Raw genomic sequence first — 14,674 nt, forward strand, 5'->3', positions numbered from 1 at the left:
TGTGGAGGAAAGTGCATCCCCTGAGGCATCTCAGGGATTTCATGGTGAGGAATTTCCTCTTGCTCTTGTTGAGGTCCATGATCTCTTGTTTGCTCCATCCTTTTCTTAGTGATGGGCTTGTCCTCTTCAATGAAGATGTCTCTGGCCTTAGGTGCCATAAATGGTTATGAAAAAAAAGCAATGCTTTTACCACACCAAACTTAGAAGTTTTGCTCATCCTCGAGCAAAAGAAGAAAGAAGTGAGTAGAAGAAGAAGAAAATGGAGGAGATGGAGGTGTGTGAATGGTTCAGTCAAGGGGGTTTTAGGTGGTTATGATGTGTGAAAAGGAAGGAGTGATGGTTTGAATTTGAGTGGGTGGGTGTAGGTGGGTTGTATGATGGTTTTGGAGGAGTAATGGAGGTGATTGGTGGAGGTTATTTGTGGAAGAGAGTTATGAAAAGGTGTGAAGAGGAGAGAAGAAAAGGTGGGGATCCTGTGGGGTCCACAGATCCTGAGGGGTCAAGGACTTAGCATCCCTGCTCTATTTAGGCGTGCAAAAACGCCCTTAGAGTGCAATCCTGGCATTTAACGCCAGACTGCTGCTTGTTTCTGGCGTTAAACGCCAACTCCATGCTCTGTTCTGGCGTTAAACGCCAGTCTGGTGCTTGTTTCTGGCGTTTAACGCCAGATTGATGCTTCTTTCTGGCATTAAACGCAAGTTTGATGCTTCTTACTGGCGTTTAAACGCCAGTAAGTTCTTCCTCCAGGGTGAGCTGTTTTTAATGCTGTTTTTCATTCTGTTTTTGATTTTTCAGTAGTTTTTGTGACTCCACATGATTATCAACCTAAAAAAAACATAAAATAACAATAAAATAAAATAGATATAATTAAATAACATTGGGTTGCCTCCCAACAAGCGCTTCTTTAATGTCAATAGCTTGACAGTGAGCTCTCATGGAGCCTCACAGATGTTCGGAGCATTGTTGGAACCTCCCAACACCAAACTTAGAGTTTGAATGTGGGGGATTCAACACCAAACTTAGAGTTTGGTTGTGGCTTCCCAACACCAAACTTAGAGTTTGATTGTGGGGGCTTTGGTTGACTCTGCAGTGAGAGAAGCTTTTCATGCTTACTCTCCATGGTTATAGAAGGAGATCCTTAAGTTTTAAACACAAGGTTGTCCTCATTCAGTTGAAGGACCAATTCTCCTCTGTCCACATCAATCACAGCTCTTGCTGTGGCTAGGAAGGATCTTCCAAGGATGATGGATTCATCCTCATCCTTCCCAGTGTCTAGGATTATGAAATCAGCAGGGATGTAAAGGCCTTCAACCTTTACTAACACGTCCTCTACTTGTCCATAAGCCTGTTTTCTTGAGTTGTCTGCCATCTCTAATGAGATTCTGGCAGCTTGCACCTCAAAGATCCCAAGTTTCTCCATTATAGAGAGTGGCATTAAGTTTATTCCTGACCCCAGGTCACACAGAGCCTTCTCAAAGGTCATGGTGCCTATGTTACAGGGAATTAGGAATTTACCAGGATCCTGTTTCTTTTGAGGTAGAGTTTGCTGAACCAAGGTATTTAGTTCTTTGATGAGCAATGGAGGTTCATCCTCCTAAGTCTCATTACCAAATAATTTGGCATTCAGCTTCATGATTGCTCCTAAATATTGAGCAACTTGCTCTTCAGTAACGTCTTCATTCTCTTCAGAAGAAGAATACTCATCCGAGCTCATGAAGGGCAGAAGGAGGTTCAATGGAATCTCTATGGTCTCTAGATGAGCCTCAGATTCCTTTGGTTTCTCAAAGAGAAACTTCTTATTGGTCACTGAACGTCCCAGGAGGTCTTCCTCACTAGGATTCACGTCCTTCTCCTCCCTTGTAGGTTCAGCCATGATGGTCAAATCAATGGCCTTGCACTCTCTCTTTGGATTTTCTTCTGTATTGCTTGGGAGAGTACTAGGGGGAGTTTCAGCAACCCTTTTACTCAGCTGGCCCACTTGTGCCTCCAAATTTCTAATGGAGGACCTTGTTTCATTCATGAAACTGAAAGTGGCCTTAGATAGATCAGAGACTATATTTGCTAAGCTAGATAGATTCTGCTCAGAATTCTCTGTCTGTTGCTGAGTGGATGATGGAAAAGGCTTGCTATTGCTAAACTTGTTTCTTCCACCATTATTAAAGCCTTGTTGAGGATTTTATTGATCCTTCCATGAGAAATTTGGATGATTTCTCCATGAGGGATTATAAGTATTCCCATAGGGTTCCCCCATGTAATTCACCTCTGCTATTGCAGGGTTCTCAGGATCATAAACTTCTTCTTCAAAAGATGCCTCTTGAGTACTGTTGGATACAGCTTGCAATCCATTCAGACTCTGAGAAATCATATTGACTTGCTGAGTCAATATTTTATTCTGAGCCAATATGGCATTCAGAGTATCAATTTCAAGAACTCCCTTCCTCTGAGGCGTCCCATTACTCACAGGATTCCTTTCAGAAGTGTACATGAACTGGTTATTTGCAACCATGTCAATGAGTTCTTGAGCTTCTGCAGGCGTTTTTTTTAGGTGAATGGGTTCACCTGTAGAATGGTCCAATGACATCTTTGATAATTCAGACAGACCATCATAGAATATATCTAGGATGGTCCATTCTAAAAGCATGTCAGAAGGACACTTTTTGGTCAGTTACTTATATCTCTCCCAAGCTTCATAGAGGGATTCACCTTCTTTCTGTTTGAAGGTTTGAACATCCACTCTAAGCTTGCTAAGCTTTTGAGGAGGAAAGAACTTGGCTAAGAAAGCCGTAACCAGCTTATCCCAAGAGTTTAGGCTATCTTTAGGTTGAGAGTCCAACCATATTCTAGCTCTGTCTCTTACAGCAAACGGGAAAAGCATAAGCCTGTAGACCTCGGAGTCAACCCCATTGGTCTTAACAGTATCACAGATCTGCAAGAACTCAGTTAAGAACTGAAAAGGATCTTCTGATGGAAGTCCATGAAACTTACAGTTCTGTTGCATCAGAGAAACTAATTGAGGCTTTAGCTCAAAATTGTTTGCTCCAATGGCAGGGATTGAGATGCTTCTTCCATGTAAATTAGAATTTGGTGTAGTAAAGTCACCAAGCATCTTCCTTGCATTATTATTATTATTTTTGGCCATGTCTCCTTCTTTTTCGAAAATTTCTGTCAGATTTTCTCCAGAGAGTTGTGCTTTAGCTTCCCTTAGCTTCCTCTTCAGAGTCCTTTCAGGTTCAGGATCAGCTTCAACAAGAATGTTCTTATCCTTGTTCCTGCTCATATGAAAAAGAAGATAACAGAAAATAATAGGGATCCTCTTTGCCACAGTAGAGAGGCTTCTTTATGTGAGTAGAAGAGAAGAATAAGAGAAGGGGAAGAGAAAAACTCGAACACAGAGAGGAAGATGGTGTTTGAATTTTGGGTGGAAGAGAAGTATTAGTAGATGAATAAATAAATAGAAGGAGATGAGAGATGAGAGAATAATTCGAAAACTAAACAAAATAAAAATTTTTGTTTTTAATTTGAAAATTGAAGTTAAAATTCAAAAATTTTAAAATGAAATGAAATTAAATTAAAATTTAAAATAATTAGTTAATTAAAAAGAAATTTTGAAAAAGAGGGAAGGGATTTTCGAAAATTAGAAAGAGAGAGTTAGTTAGGTAGTTTTGAAAAAGATAAGAATCAAACAAAAAGTTAAGTGGTTAATTGAAAAAGATTTGAAAATCAAATTTTGAAAAGATAAGAAGTTAGAAAAGATTTTAAAATTAATTTTGAAAAAGATTTGAAAAAGAAATTTAAAAAGATTTGATTTTGAAAATTAAAGTTGATTACTTGACTAATAAGAAACTAAAAAGATATGATTTAAAATTTAAAGATTGAACCTTTCTTACTAGGCAAGTAACAAACTTAAAGTTTTTTGATTCAATCACATTAATTGTTAGCATTAATTTTTGAAAATATGAAATAGAAATAAGAAAAAGATTTTGAAAATAAATTTTGAAATTTTCGAAAATATTAAGAAGAAAATTGAAAAAGATTTGATTTTTGAAAAAGGTAGAATTTTTAAATTGAAAATTTGACTTGACTCATAAGAAACAACTAAATTTTAAAAAAGTTTTGAAAAAGTCAACTCAAATTTTCGAAATTTATGAGTGAAATAAGGGAAAGATATTTTTTTTATTTTTGAATTTTTAATGATGAGAGAGAAAAACAATAAAAAGACTCAATGCATGAAAGTTTTGGATCAAAACAAATGATGCATGCAAGAACACTATGAATGTCAAGATGAACACCAAGAACTTATTTTTGAAAATTTTGAAGAAAAGAAGAACATGCTAGACACCAAACTTAGAAATTTTTAGTTTTTAGATACTATGAATGCAAGAATGCATATGAAAAACAAGATGCAACACACAACAAGAAAATATGAAGATCAAACAAGAGGATTCATCAAGAACAACTTGAAGATCATGAAGAATGCAATGCATGAATTTTCGAAAAATGCAAGAAAGAAATAAACATGCAATTGACACCAAACTTATGACTTGACACTAGATTATTCAAATAAGAAACATCAAATTTTTGGTTTTTATGATTTTATGAAAAAATTTTGTATATTTTTCGAAAATTATTTTGAAAAGGAAAATAAGGATTTCAAAATTTTTAATAGGAATTCCAGGAATCTTGCAATGTTAGTCTAAAACTCCGGTCCAGGAATTAGACATGGCTTACTAGCCAGCCAAGCTTTCAGTGAAAGCTCCGGTCCAAAACACTAGATATGGCCAATGGCCAGCCAAGCTTCAGCATACATATCAGACATATAACAGCTGATACTTCATTCAACTTGCTTCTGTGCTGATGAGTGGAAGCCTCGGTCCAAAAGAATTTAGACATGGCTTTACAGCCAGCCAGGCTTCAACATATCTCATGAAACTCTAGAATTCATTCTTAAAAATTCTGAAGAACATAGAATAATTTATTTTTTTTTGAAAATTTTTCGAAAATTAAAAATAATAAAAATAAAAAGCTTAAAATTAAAATAAAATTACCTAATCTGAGCAACAAGATGAACAGTCAGTTGTCCAAACTCGAACAATCCCTGTCAACAGCGCCAAAAACTTGGTACACAAAATTGTGATCCTTAACAACGGCGCCAAAAACTTGGTGCTCGGAACGTAATTCACACACTTTGTCACAACTTCGCACAACTAACCAGCAAGTGCACTGGGTCGTCCAAGTAATAAACCTTACGTGAGTAAGGGTCGATCCCACGAAGATTGTCGGCTTGAAGCAAGCTATGGTCACCTTGTAAATCTCAGTCAGGCGGATTCAAATGGTTATAGAGTTTTAATAATTAAAAGATAAATAAAACATAAAATGAGATAGAGATACTTATGTAAGTCATTGGTGAGAATTTCAGATAAGCGTATAGAGATGCTTTCGTTCCTCCTGAACCTCTGCTTTCCTGCTGTCTTCATCCAATCATTCCCACTCCTTTCTACGGCAAGCTTTGTGTAGGGCATCACCGTTGTCAATGGCTACTTCCCATCCTCTCAGTGAAAATGGTCCAAGATGTGCTGTCACCGCACGGCTATTCATCTGTCGGTTTTCGATCATACTGGAATAGGATTCAGTAATCATTTTGCGTCTGTCACTATGCCCAGCACTCGCGAGTTTGAAGCTCGTCACAGCCACCCCTTTCCGGATCCTACTCGGAATACCACAGACAAGGTTTAGACTTTTTGGACCTTAAGAATGGCCGCCAATAGTTCTAGCCTATACCACGAAGACTCTGATCTCACGATCAGAAGGCTAAGAGATACACATTCAAGCTTGTTTGCATGTAGAACGGAAGTGTTTGTCAGGCACGCGTTCATAAGTGAGAATGATGATAAGCGTCACATAATTATCACATTCATCATGTTCTTGTGTGTGAATAGATATCTTAGAGAAGAAATAGGCTTGAATTGAATAGAAAAACAGTAGTACTTTGCATTAATTCATGAGGAACAGCAGAGCTCGACACCTTAATCTATGATGTGTAGAAACTCTACCGTTGAAAATACATAAGAACAAGGTCCAGGCATGGCCGAATGGCCAGCCTCCCCAAATGGCATATGAATTTGAAAATAAGGGGAAAGACCCCTAGTACAATAGTAAAAAGTTCTACTTATACTAAACTAGTTACTAGGGTTACAGAAATGAGTAAATGTTGCAGAAATCCACTTTCAGGCCCACTTGGTGTGTGCTTGGGCTGAGCATTGAAGCTTTCACATGTAGAGGTCTTCCTTGGAGTTAAACGCCAGTTTGTAACCTGTTTCTGACGTTTAACTCCAGAATAGGGCAGAGAGCTAGCGTTGAACGCCAGTTTGCGTCGTCTAAACTTGGGCAAAGTATGGACTATTATATATTGCTGGAAATTCCTGGATGTCTACTTTCCAAAGCAATTGAGAGCGCACCATTTGGACTCTTGTAGCTCCAGAAAATCCACTTTGAGTGCAGGGAGGTCAGAATCCAACAGCATCTGCAGTCCTTCTTCAGCCTCTGAATCAGATTTTTGCTCAAGTCCCTCAATTTCAGCCAGAAATTACCTGAAATCACAGAAAAAGACACAAACTCATAGTAAAATCCAGAAATGTGATTTTTATTTAAAAATTAATAAAAATATATTAAAAACTAATCAAATCATACTGAAAACTATGTAAAAACAATGCCAAAAGGCGTATAAATTATCCGCTCATCACACAGCTTTAAAACAAAAACAAAACAACACTCAAAAATCAATCACCTCTTCTGAACTCAGCATTAAAACAAAACAGAACAACATTCAGAGTATGAGCATTAATCACAAAAAATTGATTTATGAAACAAAACAAAAATAGCAGAACAACATTCAGAGTTTGAGCATTGATCACAAAATATTGATTTATGAAACAAAACAAAAACAGAAGAACAACAATCAGAGTTTGAGAATTGATAACAAAAAATTGATTTATGAAACAAAACAAAAACAGAAGAACAACATTCAGAGTTGAGCATTGATCACAAAATATTGATTTATGAAACAAAACAAAAATAGAAGAATAACAATCAGAGTTTGAGCATTGATAACAAAAAATTGATTTCTGAAACAAAATAAACACTGCAAACCAACAGAACAGCATTTAGAGTTTGAGCATTGATCACAAAAAAATAATTTCTGAAACAAAACAAACAATAAAAAAAAACAATGAAATCAGAATTTTTTTCCCTTCAGAAGAAGAAAACAATGAAAACATGAAGCATATAATAAATCAATGATCACCAATATCCAGTAAGAATCTCAAAGACAACAATAAATACACAGCAACAATTTAGCAAATAAACAAGAACAAGACCTAAATAGAAAATCTAACAAATTAAAACAACAGCAGCCCAATAATTTAGCAAATTATCAACTTACCAGGTTCAAGAACAGAAAATCACAAAAAAAAATAATAACAGAAGAACAACAGAACAACAACACAAGAACAATTAGCAAATTAACAAGTTCACACTAACAGTTAAAATTTACCAGAAGAACACTAATGCAGGTGGAATCATCATGCTAATATGTTTTCTACAAAGATGCTATTTGTGCAGCTAAAATTTCCTAATTACTAAGATCCAATTATTCTAATTTCACATGCAATCAACTTACTAAGTTTCTAAAAGCTAGAAATGATAAAACCAACTCGAAATATGGTTAAAGCATTTCATCAAACATGTTGAGTGCGGTAAACTTGAAACGAAATAAGAGAATTCAAAGCTTAGTATCAATGTGATAGAGAAGAGAACATAACTATTGTCTACTTTAATTCAGTCTATGAAAAAAAATCCAAACCACTGCCAAATCAAATAGTTACTTATTGTAATAGAAATAAGAAGTTGCAGAGTTTCAAGCAGAGTATTGGTGTTGTGTGAGTGTATTGTCTGGTGATGGGTTTAGGGAACTCACGGCGGTGACAAAAGAGAGTAGTTCGACGGCTAGGTGGAGCGCACGGGTTGGTCGCAGAGTTTGAAGCAGGGCAACGTGGCTTCCAGATGAACGCGAACCCGAACGGTGAACGGCGAGTGAACGCGAACGGTGAACAGCGAGCAAACTTGAACGGCGAAGAACGTGAACGAAGACGACGGCTGAACGAAGACGTGAACGTTAACGGCAACCAATGGCGGCGGAAGCGCAGCTGAGCAGACAAAGACGATGGACACCGAGCTTGAGGAAGCAGCTGCGATCGGTGACAGCAAACGGGGGTGTTGAAGACTTGGAGCACGAGGGAAGCTAGATAGACGGATGGACGGCGGCAGTATGCCACTCCTTGCGGCGGCGGTGGTGTAGGATTACAGTGCTAGGGTTTTTTGGCTGAGTTTCTGTGAATGAAAGAAACGGAGGGAGAAAGGGAGAAAGAAACGAAGGAGCTTTAGTGAAAGTAAGCAAATTTGGCGAAAACGACGCCATTTCTTTTAAACCGGTCGGTTCTCTGTCCGGTTCAACCAGCCGGTTCGACGATTCTCCTCCGGTTTTTAGAGAAACAGTTTTAAGAGGCAAATCGGACCGTAATTGCTGCTGGTTCACGATTAGACCGATCAAACCGGTCGGTCCGATCTAGTTTTCAGAACATTGAATAATATTGAACCCGTTTAAAATTTTTTTGGAATGAAATAAGACATTCAAAATGTTATAGACCAAATTAGGATCTGACTCAAATATTGGAGACTAAAATAATACTTTATCCATATATATATTTTCTCATACAAATACCTTGTCTCAGATTATTTGGAATTTGGACATTTGTCATTTGGTGTACGAGAGTTTTTTGGCCAAAAAATTCTGATATGAAAATACTTTTGGAGTTATGCCCCAAGATAGGGCCGGAGAGTGTTATGTCTGGGTGTGGTGGTCTTGGCCTTCTCATTCATCGCAAAAAGATTTAATATAATTTTTTTGTTTGAATTCAACTTATCTCTCATAGAGTGAGATGTTTTTTTTAAATTGTAAAATCTTTTTTTTTGGTAATAACATGCTTTTTAGGTGTTCTTTCTTTTGTTTTTTTTAATTGTATTTTTTTTTGCTAATAGCAAGATGCTTTTTAGGTGTTTTTAGAATAAATGACCATTTGTATCCATAAAAGATGAAAACACTGACATATGTACCCACATTAGATCGAAACTAAACTTGTACCCACGCAAGATGCTCTCTGTGTGACAAAAGTACCCTACGTGGCACTCTAACCCTCCAAAGACAGGGTACTTTTGTCACACAGAGGGCATCTTCCGTGGGTACATGTATAGTTTCGATTTAGTGTGGGTACATATGTCAGCGTTTTCATCTTTCATGGATACAAATGGTCATTTATTCTTTTTTTAATTAAAAACACAACTTTTTAGTTGCAAAAAGTTAGAAGAAAGTATTTTTTCGCAAAAGTGACCATGCACAATGTTAGAAGCAGTTGATTTGATGCCAACGATTCGCAAAGAGAGAGAAGCTCTCTTTAGCAGATTAATTTGACAATTTCAATTTCTAGTTGTATGTGAAATAGTAATAATATAATATTATTTGTAACTAAAGTCAACTATTTTGTAGTGAAGAATAGATAAAAACATTTTTTTTCTTTCTATATAAAATAGATAACCCAACAGATGAGAGACATTCATACTTTCTTTTCTCTCATAATTGTGTTTTTCACCATTTCTTTCTTTTAACTTCAATGTCTTGGATATTTTTAGTTTTGATAGGTGTAACAAAATTTTTGTCGGAGTAATGGAAGGCAATGTGAGTTTATTAGTATATTTTGATGGTGACGTTATATCATATACAACTGAAGGTGTAAAATTTATTTGTAGGAATATGATAAATTTATATTTTATGATGTTTTTGAATTGAAAAGAGTAGAATTTATTAACTTGCACATATTCCTTGTGAATTCATGCTTTTGTGAATTTTCTTCTAGTTATACTTAATTAATTGAAACATGCTTTTTAGGCCTTTAGAATCATCAAATAAATTCTACTTTTATTCTGTACAATTTCTTGGTATGTTTGTTTACGTTGTGTGAGGTTTAGGAGACAAGAATGACTTGGAAAGATGGAAGAAAAGCATACAAAAATAAAGATTTCATGAAGAAATAAAGAATTGGCAAAGCTGCTGAGATGCGTACGCATGAGGTGCGTATGCACCACATTTAGCGCGTGCCTCATTTAAAATGGCACGTGACTCGCAATTTGGGACCATTTGGCCCATTTGAAACCACTTTAAAGTGATATTTGAAATAAATCTTGAGGGGACACACAACACACTCATTTTTTCTTTTTTTTTTAGGGTTTACGACCTTGAATTCTAGAAAAAGAAGTTCCAACTTTTTTCTAGAATTCAAGGGTTTCTTATGAATTTATCTCTTATCTTTAGGTTTTAGTTTGTTTAATTGTAGTTCTTAGTTTATAATATCTTATTTTGCTACTGTAGTTTCTTAGATTTCTTGTTACTTTCTCTAGTTTGCTATTTTAGTTTATGAACTCTAGTTGAATTTTCAATTCTCTTTAGTGAATTTGATGTTTTATGCTTTATTCTTGCTTACTTAAGATGTTATTGTTGCTTTCTTGAATTTGATAGTTGTAGATTTTATAAATTTTTACAATTTATGAAGTTTTGTGTCTATGCACTCTAGGTGTGTTTGATAAAATACTTGAACTAGTTATAGAGTAGATTTTGCATTCTTAACTTGGGTTGAAAACTTGGGTGAACTTGAGTCATTAATGTCCAAGTTAATTGATAATGTAGAGATATTAAATAATCTTGTTTCCACTAATGCTAATCTTTTACTAACTCAAGCCTTAGGCATTTTTCTCCTATTTTCTCAATCCTATATTGTCTTAGTTGCTTGAGGACAAGCATAAGTTCAAGTTTGGTATTGTGATGCATGAGCATCTTGTACCTATTTTTCCTTGTTTTCTAATTATTTTCAGTTAGAATTTATTAAGTTTTATTTTATTTTAGTACAAAAATTCTTTTTGGATGCTACTTTGACTGTTTTAGTGTTTTTATTTATTTCAGGTGAAATTCGGAGAAATTTGATAAAGTTTTGTGCAAAAAAAGAGAAGATTGGAAGCTGCCTCTCTGGGCGCTTAACGCCCAACTGGCGTTTAGCACCAGCAAGCCTCACAAACCAGAAATGTTGCTGCCTCTTTGGGCGCTAAACGCCCAACCAGCATTTAGCGCCAGGCATCCGGACCACACTTGCACTCTTGGAGCATCTCTAGTTGGATTTAGCTTTTATTAGTTATCTTATCTTTTATTTTTGTAATTTTTATTTACAAACAATCTTTTAGTTTCAGGATTTAATATTTTATTTTAGTTTCAAATCAAATTAGATTAGATATAAAAGGGAAAAGATTCACCCTCCAGGGGGATCTTCGCACTTCCGCACGTAACACTTTTCAAAACCCTTATTTTTTCTGTAAGTCATGAGCTACTAAACCTCCTTGGTTAAGGTTAGGAGCTCTGTTTATTTCTGTGAATTAAGACTATTGTTTTTCCATTTTACTTAATGCATTGATTCAGTTTCAAGGATTACTTTCTTTCTTCATTTTATGAATCTGGGTGGAAAGAAAGTATGATCCTTAATCTAGATGCGTTCTTGTGACCCTTGGAAGAGGTCTCTCACCTGGACACAGCTTGAAAGTGAACTCCTCCTAAATTTCTAATTACTTGGACTAATCTGGATACGTGACATATAATCAGGGTAATTAGGGTTTTATGGCCATAAACTATATTTGAACTTAACCATCTAATATGAATCAAGTGACCAAGAAATTGGCGGTTGATGAAGGTTAGGGGAGACTAAATCACTAAGACATTAGGGTTTAGTCAACTACAGTTTGCCATGAAATGAATCTTGCATGATTAAAAATAGTTAGTAAGAAAACTTAATCCAGAAAAGTAAACATCTCCGATACCTTAAATGTTTCTCTTATTGATTTCTCACCAATTCTCTTATTTATTTTGTTTACTCTCTGATTCACCGTTTAATGCTTTTGAAAACCACAAAACCAACTTTTCTGTGTGCCTAAATAAACCAATCATTTGACTATTGTTGCTCAATCCATCAGTCCTCGTGGGATCGACCCTCACTTACCTGAGGTATTACTTGGACGACCAAGTGCACTTGCCAATTCAGTTGTGGACATTCTCAAATTTCGCACCAACAACACAGCATGAAAAGTAAACAACAGTGATAGTGAAGAATAGTTCTTAGCCAACAATGACATGCCGGGAGGAAATGACAAAGGGAACGAGATCACAGACACGAAAGCTCATGCTTCAATAAACACGGTAGCAAGCTAACATTCTTTTGATGTGCCATCTTTCATGCGTGCTTTGAACCTTGAAGCTATGCACGCACTAAAATTTCTTGAGTTTGCAAACCTAAGTATGTGTCTATTTTTTTTGTTATGATAATTTTACTCTCAAATTTTAAATTTTACTTATACATTTTAATTTTCAATGTTGAATTAAGAATTCAGTTAAAGTGTGTTTTTTAAAAATCTTGGTTATTTCAATACAATAAGTTTCACATGTTTTTACGGCAGTTGTTAATAAGATTCTTTTACACCAAAAATTAAAAAAGAAATAACTTACGCTATTTTTCTTGATATTGTAAGTTCTTGAATCAAAACATCTATAAATCAGTGATATTTTAATTTTACTTTGGGTTAAGACATTAAATATAATGAGATATGTTTTCATAGAACTTTCAAACTGTTATTCATTGTCCGTAGGCGTTCCCTTTGTGCAAGATGATGAGTTTGCTAATGGAATGGAATTTAATTCCAAGAGGCTATGATCATGGCAATTAGGAATTACATGATCTCTAAAGAGGTCCATTATAGGGTCTACGAGTCTCAGTCTTTGACGTTTTATGCGAAATATTTGCAGTATGGCAGAGGTTGTGATTAACTGATTCGGATTAGTTTGATTCAGAGAAAGTGTTGGAAAATTAGGTGATACAATAGAAGCCATACGTGTACTATGGGAACAATTTCTGAATATCATTCAAAATTAGATTCAAACATAATTTCAGATGTTATAAGGCCTCTAGTTGAATCCGACCCATCCTTTAAGGTTCAACTTGTGATTACAGATGTTCAATCAAAGTTCAACTATATAATAAGCTATCGTAGAGCTTGGTTGGCAAAGCAAAAGTCAATTGCAAAATCTTTGGTAGTTGAAAAGTTTTATATGAGTGTTTGTCAGCATGGTGTATGGTGATGTATGCTCAGAACCCAGGATATGTAGTTCAAGTAGATACTATACCAGCATATTGTGGATCTAGGTGGAGAAAGTTGTCAAAATAATGTGCTGAGTATTTTGGAGCTTTCATCTATGAATTAGAGCATTCCGACATTACAAACTACTTGTGCAGGTTAATGGCACACATTTATATAGAAAATACAAATGAGCTCTTTTGGTTGTTGTGTCTCAATATAGAAATCAGAATATTGTGCTACTTGCTTTTGCCATTGTTGAAGGAGAGAACGCTGACGCGTGGTACTTTTTTCTAAATAATCTATAGAGGAATTGATGCATCCGTATCTTTAGTTGTTTTCTCTTGAGAATTTCATTCAATAAGCTAATGATTCAGATTCTTGTTAAATAAGCAATGATTTCATGATTTAGTGAGCATTACTTTAAGTTAGTTTGAATTCATTTGTTATAGGAGAATTTGGGAGAAAGTAGCAAAGATCAAGGAGGAAGAAGAGGTTAGGAATCATCACAAAGAAGAGGCAAAAGAAGGAGGAATTAAACACAAAACTCTCTGAACAAGAAATCACCAAATGAAGCCATGCGTATAACGTGGAGAGCCATGCATTATACTTACAAAGCAAACAGAGGCTAAATACACCAATTGAAGCCCATGTGTATAACGTAGGGTGTCCTACGTTATACGTGGGAAGCAAATAGCAGCCAAACATTGCCAATAGAAGCCATGCGTTATACGTAGGATATCCTGCGTATAATGCACCAAAATACACCTTTGACCTCTTCGCATTTCAACGAGCATAACTTGAGCTAGAGAGGTCCAAATGAAGCGGTTTCAGTCGTATTAGAAATTTAACATCCAGATCTTACCAACAATATATAATAGTCTATATTAAACATGCGTCTAGAAAAGCCTCCATCTTGCATGAATTCTTGTGTTATACTTGGAAATTCCTATGTATAACATGAGAATTCCTGTGTATAACGTGAGAATTCAAACAGAGGCCAAGAATCCCATGTTGAAGGCCTTGCGTATAACACATGACATTGGACTAATTTTCAGGGCTTTGGATCCTTTATTAATCTCTCCAACTTCAAGTGTTTTGTTGGCCTAAAATTGAAGTTTTAAGCCCATGATTTCAACTAAGCAGGGCATCAACTTTTGAATTTCAATTATAAGGAAGATTATTAGCTAATTACGAGTCATTAAGATTAATTAATTAGATTAGATTTGATTTAGTTTCTTTTTGAATTAGTTTTTTTAGGGTTAGTATAAAAATGAAAAGAGACACACATGTACCTCTCTTGCTTCAGCCATTTTCAATTCATTGTTGGGATTTTTTCTTGGCACCATGAGCTACTAATCTCCTTTGTTAAAGTTAAGAGCTCTGTTAATCTTTTTAT

This window comes from Arachis ipaensis, chromosome B01 (genome assembly GCF_000816755.2).
Source record: "Arachis ipaensis cultivar K30076 chromosome B01, Araip1.1, whole genome shotgun sequence".
Classification (NCBI taxonomy): Eukaryota; Viridiplantae; Streptophyta; class Magnoliopsida; order Fabales; family Fabaceae; genus Arachis; species Arachis ipaensis.